Source organism: Geotrypetes seraphini, chromosome 8 (genome assembly GCF_902459505.1).
Source record: "Geotrypetes seraphini chromosome 8, aGeoSer1.1, whole genome shotgun sequence".
Taxonomy (NCBI): Eukaryota; Metazoa; Chordata; class Amphibia; order Gymnophiona; family Dermophiidae; genus Geotrypetes; species Geotrypetes seraphini.
The window spans coordinates 146,385,327-146,407,322 of record NC_047091.1 but is presented as its reverse complement, the minus strand read 5'-3'; positions in this window follow the sequence as shown (position 1 = coordinate 146,407,322).

Genomic DNA, 21,996 nt, shown 5'->3' with positions numbered 1-21,996 from the left:
TGCTGGGTCAGACCAGTGGTCCTTCATGCCCAGCAGTCCACTCACGTGGCAACCCTCTGGTCAAAGACCAGCTTCACCTAACTGACACTAGCCCTACCAGCGTATGTCCTTGTTTAGCAGGAACTTGTCTAACTTTGGCTTGAATCCCTGGAGTGTGTTTTCCCCTATAACAGCCTCCGGAAGAGCATTCCAGTTTTCCATCACTCTCTGGGTGAAGAAGAACTTCCTTACGTTTGTACGGAATCTATCTCCTTTTAACTTCAGAGAGTGCCCTCTCGTTCTCCCTACCTTGGAGAGGGTGAACAACCTGTCCTTATCTACTAAGTCTATTCCCTTCAGTACCTTGAATGTTTCGTTCATGTCCCCTCTCAATCTCCTCTGTTCGAGGGAGAAGAGGCCCAGTTTCTCTAATCTTTCGCTGTACGGCAGCTCCTCCAAAACCTTAACCATCTTAGTCGCTCTTCTTTGGACTTTTTCAAGTAGTACCGTGTCCTTCTTCATGTACGGCGACCAATGCTGGACGCAGTACTCCAGGTGAGGGCGCACCATGGCCCAGTACAGCGGCATGATAACCTTCTTCGATCTGTTCGTGATCCCCTTCTTTATTATTCCTAGCATTCTGTTCGCCCTTTTCGCCGCCGCTGCCCATTGCGCGGACGGCTTCATCGACTTGTCGATCAGAACTCCCAAGTCCCTTTCCTGGGAGGTCTCTCCAAGTACCGCCCTGGACATCCTGTATTTGTGCATGTATTTAACACATGCTAATTCTATGGGTTTTCAACCCAATTCTTGGGGCACATCCAGCCAGTTAGGGTTTTAAGGATATCGCTGACAGCTTGGACGGCTATGTCAAACGCGGTTAAACATTGACCGGAAATTCAATGCCAGTTGCCGGATAAGGCCCTGGCATTGAATTTCTGGATTTGTCACCAACCATGAGAGATAGCTGGGCTATCTCCACGGTCTGGATATCGGGCCACTTGTGTAAATCGCAATTTTGCCCACGCTCCATCCAAACGCTGTCTCCAAACACTCCTACACCAAACTAGTGTATAAATCTTATGTGTTTTTGTCATTGCACACACATGTATGAGCGGAATAATCTTATAAGCAGCATTTTGTGTGATAAAGGCTTTATATAATTACACTCTTTCTGTATAAGAGAAAAATGCTTCAATTTGGCTCTTTTGCCGTATTTATTATTTGACGTGGTCAGCTGTAATGTGCTCAAACTGACAGCAGATGGCACCCCATGCATTGTTTGTAGCCAAAGTCTTGCCAGAATCTGGAGAAGTGGTTTGTTTTGTTTTTTATGGATTTAGCTCATGTCTTTTTCAGTAGCAGCTCAAGGCAAATGGCATCCAGGTACATTAGATATTTCCCTGTGCCCTGAGGGTTACACTTTTAGGAGCCCTTTTGCTAAACTGCATTAAGCTCTAACACAGTGTATCGCAAACTGTGCCACGAAGAGAGGCACATACCGCAGGCAGTCAGCCGGCGCCAGTGCCTCTCTTCCTCCTCTCCAAATCTCTCTCTCCCCCCCTCTCCCCCCCCCCGCCGCCATAGGAATAACAAGCTCATGGCCCCATCTGGAGTGCCTCCGTGCACGTGTGGTTGTCAATGTGATGATGTCACATAAGCGTATGATGCCATCGCGTCGACGTCCGCACCCTCCAGATGTGACCCCATGTAGTGTGCCGTGGCTTAAAGTTTGCACGTCACTGCTTTAGCATCTGGCAAATTCTATATAGCCCACCTAAAGATAGGCGCTTGCACTGACACACTATGATGTAGGCTTCTGACTTATCAAACGGGCTTAAATGGTGCTGATAATTGGCACTTGACACCTCATAATTGCTGTTAATTGGACAATTTATACTTACTCGAAAAACGCAATTCTGTAAAACGTAGGCACCTACTTAAAAGTAAGCAAGGATAGGGGCAGATAGTGGAAGTCAATTAAAACCTATCTCTTTGATAAATTTCTGACTGCAATCCTGCCTTAATGTTTCTTTAAAATGCTTCCAGATAAATTTGACTAATCTTAACATGCTAATGTAATTTGAAAGTCTTTTTTTGTACCATCGCTGTCTGTAAACCACTCTGAACTGTTGTGGTATTGCAGTATATAAAAATTACCTCCTTTTTAAATTAGGTGCTGTTAGGTGTCTAACTTAGGAGCAAGCAGTGTCATAGTGAGCGTGAGAGGTGCCCGGTACGGTGGTGCCTCTCCCCTCATCTCCACCCCCCGCTCCTTCCCCGATCCCGCCTACCACGCACGCCCCACTCCCTTCCCTTGTACCTCTAGTTGAAGTTGATGCTCGTGGCAGTCGACAACATGTGCCTCGCAACCCCGTCGGCTCTCCCTATGCGCAGCACCTGGAAGTGATGTCAGCGGGAGAGCCGATGGGGTCGTGAAGAGCACGTTGACCACTGTGAACAACAACGTCAGCTAGAGCAGTTGTCTCAAACTCGCGGCCCGCCAGCTATTATTTTGAGGCCCTTGGTATGTTTATCATAATCACAAAACATAGTAACATAGTAGATGATGGCAGATAAAGACCCGAATGGTCCATCCAGTCTGCCCAACCTGATTCAATTTAAAAATTTTTTTTTTTTTTTTTCTTCTTAGCTATTTCTGGGCGAGAATCCAAAGCTTTACCCGGTACTGTGCTTGGGTTCCAACTGCCGAAATCTCTGTTAAGACTTACTCCAGCCCATCTACACCCTCCCAGCCATTGAAGCCCTCCCCTGCCCATCCTCCTCCAAACGGCCATACACAGACACAGACCGTACAAGTCTGCCCAGTAACTGGCCTAGTTCAATCTTTAATATTATTTTCTGATTCTAAATCTTCTGTGTTCATCCCACGCTTCTTTGAACTCAGTCACAGTTTTACTCTCCACCACCTCTCTCGGGAGCGCATTCCAGGCATCCACCACCCTCTCCGTAAAGTAGAATTTCCTAACATTGCCCTGAATCTACCACCCCTCAACCTCAAATTATGTCCTCTGGTTTTACCATTTTCCTTTCTCTGGAAAAGATTTTGTTCTACGTTAATACCCTTTAAGTATTTGAACGTCTGAATCATATCTCCCCTGTCTCTCCTTTCCTCTAGGGTATACATATTCAGGGCTTCCAGTCTCTCCTCATATGTCTTCTGGTGCAAGCCTCCTATCATTTTTGTCGCCCTCCTCTGGACCGCCTCAAGTCTTCTTACGTCTTTCGCCAGATACGGTCTCCAAAACTGAACACAATACTCCAAGTGGGGCCTCACCAATGACCTGTACAGGGGCATCAACACCTTCTTTCTTCTACTGACTACGCCTCTCTTTATACAGCCCAGAATCCTTCTGGCAGCAGCCACTGCCTTGTCACACTGTTTTTTCGCCTTTAGATCTTCGGACACTATCACCCCAAGGTCCCTCTCCCCGTCCGTGCATATCAGCTTCTCTCCTCCCAGCATATACGGTTCCTTCCGATTATTAATACCCAAATGCATTACTCTGCATTTCATTGCATTGAATTTTAGTTGCCAGGCATTAGACCATTCCTCTAACTTTTGCAGATCCTTTTTCATATTTTCCACTCCCTCTTCGGTGTCTACTCTGTTACAAATCTTGGTATCATCTGCAAAAAGGCACACTTTTCCTTCTAACCCTTCAGCAATGTCACTTACATACATATTGAACAGGATTGGCCCCAGCACCGAAAAATAAAACAGTTTCTTGATCATATGGTTCTTTACCTATAAATGACAATATTATTATTAAGACAGCCAAAAGGAATGATTTATAAACTGTAAAGAGTTTTAACTCATACAAAATTGGCATTTCTTTAATAAGACATTAACTATTTTTTCTGAGGCTCTCCAAGTACCTACAAATCCAAAATGTGGCCTTGCAAAGGGTTTGAGTTTGAGACCACTGGACTAGAGGTATGGGGGAAGGGAGGGAGGGCATGGGAGGGGAGGAATGGGAAGAGGTGGGGGCGGAGAGGTGGCGGAATGCCGGCACCCCCACCCTCATGGTGCCCAGGGTAGATTGCCCCCTCTCACTCCCCCCATTACTACACCACTGGGATGCCTATCATCATTTAGGTGGCGCTAAGAGTGATTCTATACAGTGCGCCTAACTTCTATAGAATCACACTTAGTGCTGCACTAGTCAGTGCCAGTTTTTTTTAAGCAACCTATAGAGAATTGGCCCCATGTGCTTAATGCAGGAAAAATAGCCTTATGAGGATGCACTGAAGCTCTGCATGGACCACTGCCATTGAACAAATATTTATAAACAATCTGTAAATCGGAATGACAAGTGAAGTAATTAAATTTTGCAGATGACAGAAAACTATTCAAATTGTCAAAACGCATAAGGACTATGAAAAATTGCAGGAGGACCTTGAGAAACTAGAAGATCGGGCATCCAAATGGCAGATAAAATTTAATGTGGACAAATGCAAACGATGCACATCGAGAACAATAATCTGAATCCTAGTTAGCTTATGCTAGGGCCCACCTTAGGAGTCGGCACCCGAGAAAAAAATCGGTGTCATTGTAGACCTATGCTGAAATTTTCTGCCCAGGAATATTATAATGCCTCTGTATCGCTCCATGGCGCATCCTCACCTTGAGTATTGCACACAGTTTTGGTCACCGTACCTCAAAAAAGATATAGTGAAATTTAGAAAAGGTTCACAGAGTGACCAAAATGATAAAGGAGATGGAACTCTTCTCATATGAAGAAAAACGAGCGTATTTAGACTCTTGCTTAGTAGATTATATAGATCTTATGTTGGTGTATGTGCATGATAAAGGGAGGTAGTTGGCAGCCTGGTAGTCTGATGCACGTTGAAGAGTGGATAAGATTTTGGCTTTTTTTGGTTTAGTGTGGGAGGCTCTGTTTTGATGGCTGGGTGTGAACTGAGTTATGTTTGCGCTGTGATCTGGGTAGTGAGTTATAGGTCGGTCTGAGTGTTGGTGACAAGTGATGCAATCACCGTCTCAGTACTGAATGACTGTCTGAAGCCTGAAGCTGATTGGGAGTCATGGAGTAGTTGAAAGTGTTCCAGGTGATTCATCAATTGAATTTGTACCACTCCCTCCATCAGTTTTATGAAAAGTGGGATTAGTGTGATGGGTCTGTAGTTGTGAGGTTGAGAAGTGGCACTTTTTTTTATATTTTATGATGGGTCTGATAATGATGTGTCCTCCTTTTAGCTGGAAATTTTTCTTTGTTTAGTGTGTCTGTTAGCCAGAAGTCGAGATCTTCCAGGAATTTATTTAAAGCTTTAGACATTAGAGCAGGTGAGCAGGAGTCAATGGGAGAGTTATGTTTGAGCATATTTTTTAAATAGGAAGTGAAACTGAGACCAGGTTGGGTTGGTGAAGGAGCTCTAGATCATGTTGGCTCGGGGTGCAGGAATTCTTGAGTTCAGTGTTTTTGTGAGGCCGGTGGAGTGGTTTGTGCTGAGGGACACTCTTGGGGTTTGTATTTTGGATTGAAAATGGTGATCGGGGGTGTTTGTGCAGGGAGGGGCTGGTTAGAGGTGAGACATCGGTCAGGATGTCAAGTAGTCTGAATGTCAAGGTCGTGATGGTTTATTTGGGAGGAATAGTAATTTTTGCATTTCTCTTTCAGTTGGAATTTGTATTCTCTTGATTTTCTCTCACCGTTTCAGTTTGGTGTCTTCTCCTTTACTCTTGATCCATGTGTCTTACTTGCTGTTTCAGTATTTGCAGCTCTTTGTCAAACCATTTGTCTGATTTCCTTGGGTGTTTGAGCTTGAGCCGTTTGGGTGCAAGGTGATTTAGAGTGTTGTCGCTCAAAGAATCCCAGGCAGTGAAGAAATCATCTAATGGATGGTCAGCGAATTTGGTGTCCTAGCTAGTCCAGAAGGTAGCCTCATTGATTGGTCCTCTGGTTAAGATTGTGGTTGGAGGTATGGTTTGTTGGTTTTGGATTGAAGCCAGTTAATCTTGAATTTGAATATGTAGTGGTCTGATAAGAGTGATTGTTGCCAATTGCCTTCTGAGGAGGATATACGGGGTTGCAGAGGGTCTTTGAAAGAGGTAGCAACTAGGTCTAGGTGGTGATCTTTTATGTGTGTGGAACAGAAAGGTGGCCAGGAGTAGGTTGGAGCAGAAAGGTGAGTAGGTTGTGACCATGTTGTCATTTTTGATTCTAGGTGGAGGTTTAAGTCCCCTAGTAGTAAGCTATTAGGGGAGGTAAGGGAGTTTTTGAACACGAAAATGTCCTTTATGTTGGTTCAATTTTTGGGCGTCACACAAAAGAGGATGCAAGTGAGAGGGGTTTTTAGGCTAGGACTGGACGACTGACATGCTAGAATTTCGATGTTTTCGAGCTGTTTGAATTCCAGTAGGTTAATCTGGAAAAAGTCTTTCACTATGAAAGCAAGGCCGCTTCCTCATTTGTTCTTTCTACATGGTGATAGTATTTTGTAGCCTGGTGGACAAAGGTCTTTGAGTGGGTCTTCTGGTGAAGGTAGCCACATTTCTGTTAGGAATAGATAGCCTAAGTTTTCCTCTGTGATACAGTCCCTGATGAGGTTGGTTTTGTTCCTGACAGATCTTATGTTGGTATATGCGCATGTTATAGGGAGGTAGATGTCAGCCTGGTTGTCTGATGCACGTTGAAGAGTAGATAATATTTTGGCTTTTTTTGGTTTGGTATGGGAGGCTCTGTTTCGATGGTTGGGTGTGAACTGAGTAATGTTTGCGCTGTGATCTGGGTAGTGAGTTAGGGATCTGAGTGTTGGTGAAAGGCCGGTATAGGTGTAAGTGTTAGGTTTGTTCAGGGTGTAATGGATTGGGATTTTTGTAACCCATCCCATTCCTCCACACAGGGGTATCAAAGTCCCTCCTCAAGGGCCGCAATCCAGTCGGATTTTCAGGATTTCCCCAATGAATATGCATGAGATCTATTTGCATGCACTGCTTTCATTGTATGCTAATAGATCTCATGTATATTCATTGGGAAAATCCTGAAAACCCGACTGGACTGCAGCCCTCAAGGAGGGACTTTGACACCCCTGCTCCACACCATGTGAGGTGGAGTGGGAAGGTCAGCATGATGGCCTTGAATGGTGGTTGGTTCTTGAGTGATATTGTGGGAAAGGCTGGGATTCAGTGGGGCTGGAAGCAGATTCTAGAGTTGCAGAACAGTCTGTTTAGTCTCTGGTCCTATTGGTCCTGCTTGGTCCGCTTGAAGGGCTGCTCAAAGGGGGTTGTTCCAGCCCCTTATTAAATACCTAGAGAATGACACAGTGACAAAATTCATCACCGTTTCTATCCCCCCCGTAAGAAAAAATCCTGTGTCATTCTTTAGTGTTTCTCTCAACCTCGGTTCTTCTACACCAGCATTCATACTCCAATTCTTCCCTCTCTCCTTAAAAAATGAGATGGAGATGGTTTCCCACGGTTATCCGTGGGGACGGGAGTAGTGATGAATTTGTCACCGTGTCACAATACAGATTCCTGCAATTAGACTGTAAGGGAACTCTAGCTTTTCAAATCATGTGACACCTCTGTATCAGAAATATCATTGGCTACTGGTCCCTATTAAAAGCACATTTTAAACTACTTTGGTTTCTGTTCCCACAATGCTTTGTGCACAATACAATGTGCTTAAGTAGGTTGACTTCACTCTATGCATCTACTTGTTGCCTTAGATCTATGCAGGATAATAGACTTATCAAGGCCCTGCTTTCCAAAAGTAAAATGTGTCATCGCCAGAGAGAGAGCATGTTTTTTGACAAGCACCCACAATGTGGAATGACCTGCCAAAGGAGATAAGATCAGAATTATTGTACAAGATTTTATTGAAGACTCAACTTTTAAGTTGGCTTTTGGACTTTCGTGACCATAAATGGGTAGGAACTGTGAGGCACTCTGGGGACATTTAAAGGATTAGTTGTACTGTAGTTCTCTTTCCCTATCGGGCATCAGGATACATGAGTACAGGGTAAATAAGCCTGTCTGGATTGAATGAGTGGGTTTGGTCTGTCATACTTTTTAATGGAGTTTCTGTTTCTAAACTTTGATGTAAATTTACTGTACTTGGTGTAAACCGCTTAGATCATTAAGGAAAATCAGGTATATCAAATGAACAAATAAACATAAACATTCCTCCTAGTGTACATTTACCCCTGATGCAGCCTGGGTATTTTTAAGGACTTTTGTGATTGGGGCTTTAAATCTACACATCTATTTGGGATCTACTTCTCTTTGTTTCTTCCGTTCACTAGAAAGCATTTTCTCAAGATGGCGAGTGAATATCTCCAGTGACTTTATGACCAATCTTTCACTCGGCCAAAACAGAGTCCCCTACTGACCAAGAAAGAGCAGTTCTTATCTTAAAAATGCATCCTCTTGCCATTAGCGGGAGGAAACTCACTAAGAACCAGATGTATCAAGTATTTTTCTCATAGACCCAAAATAGAAAAATCCCTTCCATGCAACATGTGGGTGTAATTACCATAATTGCTCTGTCTCACTCTCCGTTGCCTCCACTTTCCTGATTATTTGCGCATTGCTTTGCTTTCTTGGCAGGATACAAGGTTGTTCCATTCTTTTACCTGTGCTTTACCTAATCTCCCTACCTATTCATGCTTATGAATAATTTCCCTTCGGTATAGCCTGCAATATGTCATCCTGGAAAGGTACAATGGAGCTAAATCGGTATTTAAAACCTACAGTGCAGGTTTTGAAGTCATCCCCTCTGGCAGTTTCCATTGGTAAACAGCGCTGTGGCTTGCACACAGCTGTTTGCAACGCCTGTTCCAAACTATACTCACCTGCTTCACAAGCTGCAATTACTCACTGCACAGCAAACAGAAAAATTCATTGAAATGCCACACGGCCTCCATGTCCGTGACACAACTCGACATCCTGTTTTACAAACTGAACTTCGTGTCATGCATTTTATGTGCAACCACGGGTCCTCGAGGTCCACAACCCTGTTGGATTTTCAAGGTCAGCTGAGAGTTTTCTTTTATTATTTCTAGTAAGTTCATATACGCCTATGTTTTAGTATGTTTTATGGACATACATATGTTTGTTTTTATCCTATGTTTTATTTGTAGTTTGTTGACCACACGACCCCTGAGGAATGCTCTGCATAGCCGAAATGCAGCCTGTGTTGGGTTACATCAATAAAGGGTCATATCGATAAAGTTCGTTTTTACAAGAACAAAGACTGTGAGATAGAGACTCTTCTTATGCATTTAGCGCTCTTGACTACTACGGCCGAAATAGCATTGAAGCTCCACTTTTTGTGTTTCCATTTATAGTTGACTTTGGTTTTTCTTGTTTGGGTTTTCAAGATGTCCACGATGAATATACATGAGATCTATTTGCATACAATGGAAGCAGTATGTGCACATTAATCTCGTGCATATTCGTTGTGGAAATGTTGATAACCCAATTTTGTGTAGTGGTCCTCAATAACACCCCTGGAACCCTCATTCCTCCACCATCCACGATCCTCCGTGCCTGCTCCAACATCTGTTCAGTTCTGATATTGACTCCATGCATCTAGCATCCCTACCTTGCACGACTCCTGAATCTGTCTCCCTCCAGTCTCGTCTCTGAGTAAAGTAGGGTGCAACTTGCTTCTTATAGGTCTTCCTTGTAACCACCTCTCTCCCCTTCAATCCATCCAAAGTGCCACTGCACGACTTTGGTGGAATATACAGTATCGCCCCCTCTCCTCAAATCACTCTATTGACTCCCATCCATTGCCACATAGAATTCAAACACCAAATGCATTCACTCTGCAGCTCTTCGATATCGCTCTTAGGCATTCATGCCTGACGAACTCTCCAACCCCCTACTTGTCCTAAACCCTAAGGCCTGATGAACTCCCCAACTCCCTACTGTCATGTTTGTAGGTTAAGTAGATTGTAAGCTCTTCTGAGCAGAGACGTGTCTTGAATGTTCTAATGTACAGCACTGCGTACATCTAGCAGCCCTATAGAAACGATAAATAGTAGTAGTAGTATTTTGGAAAGTACAGGGTGTCTCAGAAGTCACTACACACTTTTTTTTTTTCTATTTCGTTGCAGATATAATTCGGAGAGACTTGAGGCCATCAGCAAAAGAACAGTTAGGCTTTGCAGTTTTTGTAAGCGTATCATCCCTTAACCATGGTTCGCCAATTGACATTAGAGCAGCGTTGCAAAATTGCTGCTTGCGTCCGAAGGTGGCTGAAAGTTCTCGAAAATGGAGGTGCTCATGTGGAGGTCTACAACTAGTCTTCGAGGCGTTGGAACGTGATGGCAAGTAAGTAAAACTGCAACAACTCTTTTGTTGATGCTAAGAATATGAATAAACTCAGTTTCTTGTGTAATTTTTAAGAATTTATTAAAAGTGTGTCATGACGTTTGGGGACACCCTGTATAACCTGCTTGAAAGCACAGGTCGGGAAATGTAATTTTGATGATTGAGGAGGAAATATTGTGTTGCAGGGATGATTGGGTTTGGACATTTTAGCCATGACTGCTGGTATCGTTGTAGTCTAAAGTCAGATTTATTAGTACTGAACTGGACTAGAAGAAAGAAGATGTTAATGCCTTTTTTTCTTTCTAAAAGAAAAGAAAGGGTGGGGAGGGAAATGTATTTTGAGGATTTATATTACTTAATTATAATATTGTAATCACATATGTCTTACTGTATTAATAATTGGGAGAAGGATGGGAGAAAATGATTGTTTTATGTATTACTTGTGTAGTTAGTGCGTTTTATGCAGTATTTTATGTTCAACTAGCTGATTACCCGGTGTTGCCCGGATATTTATTTATCCCAAAATGTCCAACCCCCTACATGTCCCACCCCCCTATGTCCCACATGTCCCACCCCCCACGTTACCCCCCCCCCCACATGTCCCATATGCCCCACCCCCATGTCCCAACCCCCTACCCTCCACATGTCCCAAAGGAATGTCCCTCTCTATGGGGCTGAACTTAGACTTAAACGGCATCGGGAGTGTCGGTATTCATCTCTGCGAGCCCGAAAACTATGGGTTGGACATTAATATCTGTTGCTTTTGATAATTTTAACATATCACCCCCTTCCCACTCCCACAGTATTTTTCCCCGTCCCACCTGCACAATATTTTTCCCCAGATAGTAAGTCATATGTGTACCAAGGTTGGTTGAAATCTCTCCATGTGTTTCAGAGTTATGCTGAGTATTCATCTGTGAGCCCGAAAACACTATGGGGTAGATATTAAAATCTGTCATTTTCAATCATTTTTTCATATCCCCCCCTTCCCACCCCCACAGTGTTTGTCCTCAGATAGTAAGTAATGTGTATGTCAAGTTTGGTTGAAATCTGTCCATGCATTGAAGAGTTATGCTGGAACATACATATATACACACACACACATATATTCAAATTATAATGTGAAATATTTGACAAAATGAATACAATACAACTAACGCAAAACTTGATTATAAACAACATTTTTAGTTTCACCACCTGGAGCAAGAACATATAAATTCTTGGGTGAACCCACCCTTAAGCAAGCAACATAGAGTTGTGGGCCGCGAGACCCCCAGAACATATCACCCCAGGTAGTGAGGGATCTGCATACCAAGTTTCGTTCAAATCGGTCAAGCCGTTTTTGAATTACTGTGAGAATGGCAGCTTTTTACATTTTTTCCATTGACATGAATGGGTGAAATCTGATTTTCTGTTTGTAGCTCCGCCCACATGTGCAGGTGGGCCGCGAGACCCCCAGAACATATCATCCCAGGTAGTGAGGGATCTGCATACCAAGTTTCGTTCAAATCGGTCAAGCCATTTTTGCGTGATCGCGGCACATACACACATACACACATACATACCTCTGATTTTATATATATAGATTAATTAATTAATTGTATTGCACTGTCAAAGTTTGAAAATCAATAAAGATTTAAAAAAAAAAGCCTATTTGGCATGTGGAGATTTCTGCTTCCTTGGACCACTGAGTTTTTTATTCCTATTTGCTGAGCTCTGGTGAACATTGAAAGAAAAGAAAATAGAATTTGATATACAGTACTGCCTTTAATTGGTTAGAATCAAAGTGGTTTACATACAGTGGCGTAGTAAGGGGGTTGGGGGCGGTCTTCCCCGAGCGCTGTCATGGTGGGGGCACCGGCACCCGTCCTCCTCTCTGCCCCCCCCCCCACGCATGCACCCCTTCCCTCGTACCTCTTTAATTTTCCTGGCAGGAGCAGCATCCCAAACTATCGGCTCTCTCTGTCGGCTCTCTCTGATATAGAAATATAGAAATATAGAAACATGACGGCAGATAAAGGCCAAACGGCCCATCCAGTCTGCCCATCCGCAGTAACCATTATCTCTTTCTCTCTCTGAGAGAACCCACGTGCCTATCCCAGGCCTTTTTGAATTCAGACACAGTGTGTCTCCACCACCTCTACTGGGAGACTGTGCCACACATCTACCACCCTTTCTGTAAAAAAGTATTTCCTTAGATTACTCCTGAGTCTATCGCCTCTTAACTTCATCCTATGCTCTCTCATTGCAGAGTTTCATTTCAAATGAAAGAGACTTGACTCATGTGCATTTATATTACATAGGTATTTAAACATCTCTATCATATCTCCCCTTTCCCGCCTTTCCTCCCAAAGTATACAGATTGAGATCTAAGGAAGTCCCTGATTGGCTCAGACGCCTTGGGCCCCTCCTATGGGAGGAGCCCAAGGTACCTGAGCCAATCAGAGCCTTAGGCACCTCTCCGTGCATCACATGATGCACCTGGGAGGGGCCCAAGACCCAGTGACGTCTGAAGGCGAGCAGACATGATGCGGCCAGCAAGTTCGTAACGCTGCATGCGCCGGGAACATTAAAGAGGTACGGGAGAAGTGAAGGAGGGTGCATGCGCAGCAGGGGGGCGGAGAAGAGGCTGGGGGAGGGGCACCACCGCCCCAGGTGTCACGCTCCCTCGCTACGCCACTGTTTACACAATATATACAGGTACTTATTTTTCACCTGGGGCAATGAAGGGTTAAGTTATTTAACCAGCGTCACAAGGAATTGCAGTGGGATTTGAACCAGGAGGGTTTTCAGACGACTGCACTATTAAACTGTTCCTCCACTTCTTGGGCTATGTCTTCCGTGATGCACATAATATCCCAACCCTGATTAGCTTGAATGCTTTTTTTTTTTTTTAAAGGATTTAAAGTAAAGTCAGAATATTGCGATGATCGTGGTTTCCTTGCTATGCTTTGATTTCCTGATGGAGCTTTTGTGTTATAGCTTATCTGCCTGATTTTCACCCCAAACTTCACACCCTTCCTGTCGGTGGGGAGGAGGGGGGGCAGAATGCTGATGGTGAAGCCTTGTGCCCATAGAGCAGCCCTTTCAAACCTTTCATTCCCCACTGGTTCAGCACACTACCATTTGTCTTCTGTAAAGGTGCTGGGCCACATCAGAGCCCTATCTCCCCCTCCTCCTTTGTTTGGTTTTAACAGAATTAACAGAATTGCAAGATAACTACCCTCTTTCTATCAAAGGCTTGGCACACCTGAGGCATCAAATCTCACAGCCCTGGTAAGACAAAACTGTTTACAAGTCTCCACCTTTAAAAAAAAACCTGTGGCAGAAAAGAGTATTATCTTCTGGCAGATCACTTTCACAGGCTTGGTTCAGAGCCTAAATCCCAGGAGATATTTGGTTTAGGGCTTAGGCATAATAGTTTTTCTAAGGAAATCCCCTCTGTTATTCACAGGGGGGAAATGTCACACTTAACACTGCAGCTTTTTTTATAGTTACTAAAGCTTCAATTTCCAGCAATAACTAACAAGGCCCCCATAGAGGCTATTGAATAACGAGCTCTTTTTTTCCAGTTAATTATAATGACTTTAAAGAATTATTCATACAATTTTATTTTCTGTTTCTTTCTTTTGCCCCCTTTTCTGAGGAGCACTGATTTATATATTGATATTTTAGATATTATAAGTCTGTATCATTTATTTTTATGGGGGCCTTGCTCCTTGGGTTTCAAGATCAGTCAGAAGTAGGGCTTAAATCTCGTCTCTGGAGTTTTTTCTTTGCAGGAACTTTTCACTGCTTCTCCTGTATAAACTTTAGCTATAGATCTGTCCCCTAGGTGTCGCTGTTGAGTGATGAGAGAGACTTCCTCAGGGGTTATGAACACTGCTTTCCTACCTCCATCTAGCTATAGGAGTAGAAGACCCAGGGGCTGTATTGAGGGGGGGAGGGGAGGCACTCCACAGAGTGCAAGCAAGGTGGTGCACCAAAATTGCTTCCAATCCTTTAACTTCAATTATTGGTATAGGCGCAGAGGGAGGGGATTCACCTCATTACTGGCAAGAGCTATTATTCTAGTTATAATTCCACATGTAACAGCACTGGAGTGATATAAATCAGTGATTCCCAACGCTGTCCTGGAGGAACACCAGGCCAATCGGGTTTTCAGGCTAGCCCTAATGAATATGCATGAGAGAGATTTGCATATGATGGAAGTGATAGGCATGCAAATTTGCTTCATGCATATTCATTAGGGCTAGCCTGAAAACCCAATTGGCCTGGTGTTCCTCCAGGACAGGGTTGGGAACCACTGATCTAAATCAGTGTTTTTCAACCTTTTTACACCTTTGGACCGGCAGAAATAAAAGAATTATTTTGTGGACCGGCAAACTACTAGGACTAAAATTTAAAAACCCTGTTTCTGCCCCATCTCCGCGAGCTCGGTCACCTCAGTAACTATAGAAAAATGGACAAATATAGTGCAAAATATACACAGCAGATATAAATTCTCAAAACTGACACGTTTTGATCACTAAATTGAAAATAAAATCATTTTTCTTACCTTTGCTGTCTGGTGATTTCAAGAGCCTCTGGTTGCGTTTCCTTCTGTCTGTGTATCCTTTCTTTCATTTCTTTCTTTCTGCACTCAGGCCTAACAATTGTCCCTTTCTATTCTCTCCCTCCTTCCTTCCTATGTCCTTAGTGCCCCCAGTGCCTCCTTCCCATGTCCATAGTGCCCCAGTGCCTCCTTCTCATGTCCATAGTGCCTCTTCCTGTCTTTAGTGCCCCCAGTGCTTCCTTCCTATGTCTTCAGTGCCCCCATTGCCTCCTTCCCAAGTCCTTAGTGCCCCTTCCTATGTCTTTAGTGCCTCCTTCCCATGTCCTTAGTGCCCCCAATGCCTCATTCCCATGTCCTTAGTGACCCCAGTGCTTCCTTCCCATGTCTTTAGTGCCCCCAGTGCCTCCTTCCCATGTCCTTAATGCCCCTTCCTATGTCTTTAGTGCCCCCAGTGCCTCCTTCCCATGTCCTTAGTGCCCCTTCCTGTTTTTAGTGCTCCCTGTGCATCCTTTCCATATCTTTAATGCCCCCAGTGCCTCCTTCCTATGTCCCTCTCACTGCCTTCCACACTTTGTCCCACCCCCACCCCCCAAGCCAGCCTGCCTGTCTGTCTACCTCTCTCCCTCCCTCCCTGGCCAAAGCCAGCCTGCTTGCCTGCCTACTTCCTTCCCTCCCTGCCGCGTAAAAAAAAAAAAGCCTCCCTCCTTCCTTTCCCCTGGTTGGATGCTCTTACCGCCCTGCTGCTGCTAAAGCCGACAGGAAGTCTTCTTTCTGACGTCAATTCTGATGTCGGAGAGGATGTTCTGGGCCAGCCAGGCAGCGATTGGCTGGCCCAGAACGTCTTCTTTGACGTCAGAATTGACGTTGGAAAGAAGACTTCCTGTCGGCTTTAGCAGCAGCAGGGCGGTAAGAACAGCCGACCCCGGGAAAGGAAGGAGGGAGGCTTTTTTTTTTTTTTTGCACAACAGGTAGGGACAGGAAATGATCACCTGTCCCACTGTCCCCGAGCACAGCTTCGGGACAACGGAACAGGAGGTCTGAAAACGGGACCTATGGTCACCTTAATCTTGCCGGCCCTGCGTGGACCGGCAGAAATTTCCTGCGGACCGGCGGTTGAAGAACAGTGACTTAGACCATGTTTTACAGTGAGCTATCCAAGGTGACTCCCAGGACCATGGAGGATTTCTCAATATTGAGGGGCATCTCCTTGAAACAGCTTAGCGAAACGTGGTTCCAAGTCGGAGTCCTGTTTAAGTGCTCATGCAAAAAAAGCTAAGTTATTAATTATTTTATTCCATGAAAATATTTAATGCTTAAAGGTTTACCTAGAAGAAAGAGTAAGGGACAAGACCAATGAGGAGGCTAGCTACGTTGGAAATTCTGTACTATAATAGATTTATTCTGTACAGAAGTAGCCGCTGAGGTCTTATCCCATAGGATCTAAATGAAATGAATGAGACGATGAATGTCTGTTAAAGTGAAGATGAAATATTTCTTAACTTCTTCTATATATAAATAAATGAGAATATCTATATTGATGAATGAATTTATAAAGAACCTCATTTAAATTGAGGTATATCAGAAGATGTTTCTTAACTTCTTCTATATAAAAATAAATGAGGATATCTATACTGATGAATGTCTTTATATTTTGCACAGTACAGGGAATATCACTTTTTTCTCTTTCTCTGGTGTTGCATTGTGGCCACCATGAGAACGAGCTACTGGGGTTGATGGACCATTGGTCTGACCCAGTAAGGCTATTCTTATGTTCTTGGACATTCAATTTAATATGTTTCTGTGTGTTTCTATCTGCACATATGAATTTGAGATATGGTTTTCTGTTAGCATTAACTGTATAGGATCGAGCTGTACTAATCGATATTCTTTAGTTTTCCAATAGGTTTATTGATCTAGTACGCATTGTATTTGGTGCTGTGCCTTCCTAAGGAAGTCCAGTATCTGAATTTGCTTTTCCTACTTATTCACATATAGGGCTTCTTTTACGAAGGCGTGTTAGGGCCTTAACGCGCGGAATAGCGTGCGCTAAAATGCCACACGTGCTAGCCGCTACCGCCACCTCTTGAGCAGGTGGTAGTTTTGTGGCTAGCGTGTGCTAAAAACACTAGCGCACCTCCGTAAAAGGAGCCCATAGTTTATAAATACTCTGAATAAAACTATATGCAAATAAGTAGGAAAAGCAATGCTTTGACGTTCTTTACAACTTCCTTGCGAGTGTGTATGTGTGTATGTAAATGTGAGTGTGTATGTATGTATATATGTGTATGTATGTATATATGTGTATATACACACACACACACACATATACATACACACTCGCAAGGAAGTTGCTTAAAATATTTGCGATGCCCTAGGCTCATAAAATTGCATAAAATCATGTTTCTATTATGAGCGGGGAGTCACGGGAAAGAAAATTAAGACTGCGGGGATGGAGAGGGAAGGGGAATGAAAAATGCACTTCACTGCGGGGACGGGAATGAATTTTGTCCATGTGTCACTCTCTATGAATTCTAGTACAATCCCTTATTCTGAGTCAACTCGATTATTGTAACATCGCCGACTTGGCAATCCCCCAGAAATACATGCGGCGATTGCAACTGGTTCAAAATACAACGGTTAGACTACTTTGTGATTGAAGAAGTTTGATCATCCTATCGACTTTTACAATGGAGGCACGTGTGAAATTCAAGTTTGGTTGTTTTTGCTTCAAGGTACTTTATGGATTAGCCCTAAATACATAACAAACCTTTTCTCTTTCTCAACCAACAGACACAAGCGAAGCTCACACCTGAACTTCGTTTCTCCACCGGTTAGAGGTTGTAAATTTAAAAGTCATCATCAACATCTTCTAGCACATCAAGCAGCATTATGGGGTAAAGACCTTGAACAATTGCTTGTGCCTACTACCTAAGGAGAATTCAGGAAACGTCTGAAAACACATCTATTCCTGAAATACTTAGGAGACCAACCCATTCAATCTTAGTCCTTAACAACCGAGCGCAAGAATCACCTGTCGCTAAATCTGTACTTTCTTTGTTCATTCAATCTGTAACTCTGTTTATTCACTCAATCTGTAACATTTCTAAGCATTATAAACCGCATAGAACTTCACGGTCCTGCGGTATATAAACTGTTATTATTATTATTATTATTATGATGCACAGCCACAACCCCGGCCAAACTTCCTCCCAGCACTATCCCTATGGACACCACTAAATCCATCAGACTTCTTACATACTTGAAATGAGGAGTGGAATTGTCATGAGGAGACTGTTAAACACAAACTAATATGAAAATGTCCTTTTGTTTATCCAATGGTTCAAATAACTTTATTCATCCAAAAACTTGACTCGACATGTACATGTTTCGGCCAAACCGGCCCACTTCAGAAGTCTAAAAAGTCTTCTGGGTAATATCAGCTAGCGTTATGAATAATAATTGGGTATTGAAGTCACATAGAATACCACATAGAATACCACATAGTCACATAGAATACCACATAGAATACTTTCCAACAATGCTTGGAACCAAAAGGTCTGGGCGTACCGGATGAATAAAAAGAAATTTTCATATTAGTTTGTGTTCACAATTCCACTCCTCATTTTGTGTATTTGTGTTTGTGGTTTTGTTTCCCCTGTTCATTTCCCTTTTCTTACATACTTGTACATATCCCCACATTCCCTAGCAGTGTGGTTCCAATATCGCATCTTAAATCATGAGGGGCTTGCAGATCCCCTGGGGAGTCTTCTAGAACTTTCTGCCCCTCCTGATTACAAGTGTGAATTTGAGTGAGGCACCACCCCACTGGCAGGGACATATGTATAGGACTTCATACAGCGTAGTATGTCCAAGTACTTTTGCCTTGCTTTTGTTTCAAAGATACGCTGACACGTTTTAGTTTTTAATCAACAGTTTCTGTTCCAAACCTAAATTAATGCAAAGCCGGTAGTTGTTTGTTTTCTGAAAAAGGCATTCCAGACAGCCAAAATGGGATCCTAGTCGGGACCTTAGCATTGTTGTCCAACCAAGTAAACATACTGGGACTTTTTATACTAATAAATATTCTGATTGGTTGTTTTATTACATCTCGCTTGCCTTTTCTATGTTTGAGTGACAATTATTGAGGCAAGTTTTCTTCTTTTCTTTCTACCTGGTTATATTAGGGAGGATATCAATTAAGGTGTCTGATTTTACATGTGCACTTTTCAACCTGCTTTCATTTTCTTTGATTTAATTTGGTTTATTTAAAATGAAATAAAATCAAGTGAACCCCTAATGACGAGGCAAAAAATTAAAAAGAAAGAGAGAAGGAAACCCTCCCAAAATGAAAAAAACAAAATGAAGTAAAACTTTTTCAGTGCACATCTCTAAGGATTGTGGGTCCCTGGTCCTAGGTTACATGGCAGTTTGCTTCTAGCTCAGTATTTGGAAACCTTTGTGAGCATAAGCCTGCAGAATGGTTACTGCATCCTCCGTGAAAGAGACCATTAGCCACATGGATACCAGACAATGATGAATCTTTTCAAACAAGCTGAAGTTCAGCCATTCCTGCAGGACACATTTTTAATAAATATCACAGGGAAATTTATTTTTCTGCCATACCTGTGTTAAATACAGGGTTTCTTTTTAACACTGAGCCCTTGGGCTGCTCTAAGGGTCTCCTTTAAACCTTGACCTGTGGCATTGGAGCCTTAAGCGGCCACTTGACCTTTTCACATGTTTAGTCCCATCCACTTTTTGGCCTTTGCATCTCACTGTTTGCAGAAGTCATCTCTTTGTTCTCCAATAAAGGCAGCTTCTAATTACCGGTATTTCTGCTTCTACAGTCTACCAGTTATGATAGAAATATCCATTTGTCTGTATGAACATTTTACATCTCATTTGTGTTGGTTTAGAAACATCTGAAAACATCATAATAGTTTGTCCATAGAATGAAACCGTTTTTTTAGAAAAAATAGGATTTCAAGACTAACATCTTTTTGGACCTCACTGTGGAAAATAACTAACAAAGTAGCCTTTTTGGTTATAATCTCTTCAAATGATTCTATAAAAATACATCCAAACTATCAGGAGTACTAATAAAATCAAAATTATCCACAATATTGACCTTAAAAATGCCCCTAGGCAGATAATAAAAATTACTTACCATCAATGCGTCCTAAGATAGCTGCAAAACAACTTTAATATACATTTTAAATAATTCAGCTGGAGCTAAGCAATGAATTCTACAAGAACACAGAAGATAAAATTATCCCACAAGAGCAAGCCAAGCAGTCAAGAAGTGGGATCCAAAATCCAAGTACATGAAAGTGACAAAATCAAAAGTTCAATCGGTTTTTATTGTGAAAATTCTCATATGGAACATGACACAAGCTGTGTTTCATCAAATAGCCTTCATCAGGAATCCAAATTAACATATTTCAAAACAATATGACAATAACAAAGATGTATATACTGTGACCAGTCAGGCTCCGGGCCTGCCAAGGTCCCTATGAAAGCTGGAAGAAAGGGTGGCAAGAAGCCCAAAAAGGGGATTGCCAAGACCAGCTCCCAGTACCAATCTGCCCCGCTTGAGGATGCCACCGACCCAGAATGGGGGTGGGGGGGTGGGAAGATGAAGCCCTGCACAATCACTACCATCCACACAGCAGGGCTAGGAACATAGATGTTAAACCTATTCCTAGGAATAGGGAGGAAGACTATTGCCCTAGTGTCCACCGGGGGAGCCAGAGAGAAGCCCAGGTGAGAGCAGGTTCAGCTAGAGCAGGGCGTGGCTCCCCTCTTGAAAAGCCAGTGGATGTTAACATGCTACTAGGTAAGGTTATGGAGGAAGCTCAGGTCTCTCCCTAAAGAAGAGCTTCCCAGCTCAAGCATGGGTAATACCTGTGACCCCATGGAAGTGGATGAGGCTGGACCCACTTCAGAGTTGCTGAAAGCAGACCAGGAGATGCCCATGGAGTTGTAAGGAGAGCTGGCTCTTGAAGATTTGTATTCAACTCCTGAGCCATGGAAGTAGGCTTGATAGTCATTTGCAAGGACTGAAAAAACTGTGAGTATTTTTTTGTTGTTGCTGTAGTTGCTATTGTTGGCTGAGGTTGTTTTGTTTTCCAGCCACTTTCATTGACTGCTTAAACTGTGGGATTGTTTTACTATTTTGATTCTCTGCACATTTTGTTAAGAAGCTGGGAGTGATTTTGTGGGGAGAAGTTTGCCAACAACTGGGAGGAATTTTGAAAGCTATCTTTTTGAGCTTTTGTCAGGCAAACGTGGGGCACTCCCCTAGACCCAGCAGTGCTATAAAACAAGCTGGAGGCTTTACTATTTAAAACTGTTTGTATATTGGTGCATGATAGCAGAGAGCTGAACTTTCTTGAGACCTGCTAGGAGCAGGCTTTGAATGCCTTATTGCCAACAGCTCTGTGGAGGATAAAGCACAGGGAAGATTATTGGTAGCTGTGAGGAGAAATCCTGAATTCTCCCAGAGTTTTCCCTTTGGAGTTTTTCTTTTGTGTTGTTTTGAAAGTTACATTGATTTTTGGATTTTGCCATTCTGACATTAAATTTTCTTTAGAAACCGAACCTGGGACTTTGTACATTGGTTCTGTTTTTAGTTTTGCTCAGGTTAATACAGTGTCTGTAGGGTGACTCCATACTGGGTCACACGCCGGTGCAGTTTTTAGCTGTAACCACTAAGGGCACTGAGGAGTCCCGCTGCTAGGCTCTAGTGCCGGTTACAATACGCTGGGTTTTACTAAATGATGGTAGAGGTTTTTACCGTGGACCGGTGAGGTAAATGCTCTGATGCTTATAGAATACCTATGAGAGACGGAGCATTTACTTTGCTGGCCTGTGGTAAAAAACTCTACTGTCGTTTAGTAAAAGGAGCCAATAATAATTTAAAACAATTTTTAATATTTAAAAATAACATAAATGAATAATATAAAAAAGACCATAGAGAACTCTTACCAGAATATCCACAAATCTGTATGACAAAAACAAGACAAAAAATGGCTCAAAACTACACCTAGAAACAAGGGGGACTGTTAACTTATGGAACAATGATCATTAAAAATTATAAAACTAAAATACATGAGGAAATGGGAGATGTAAAAATGTATCC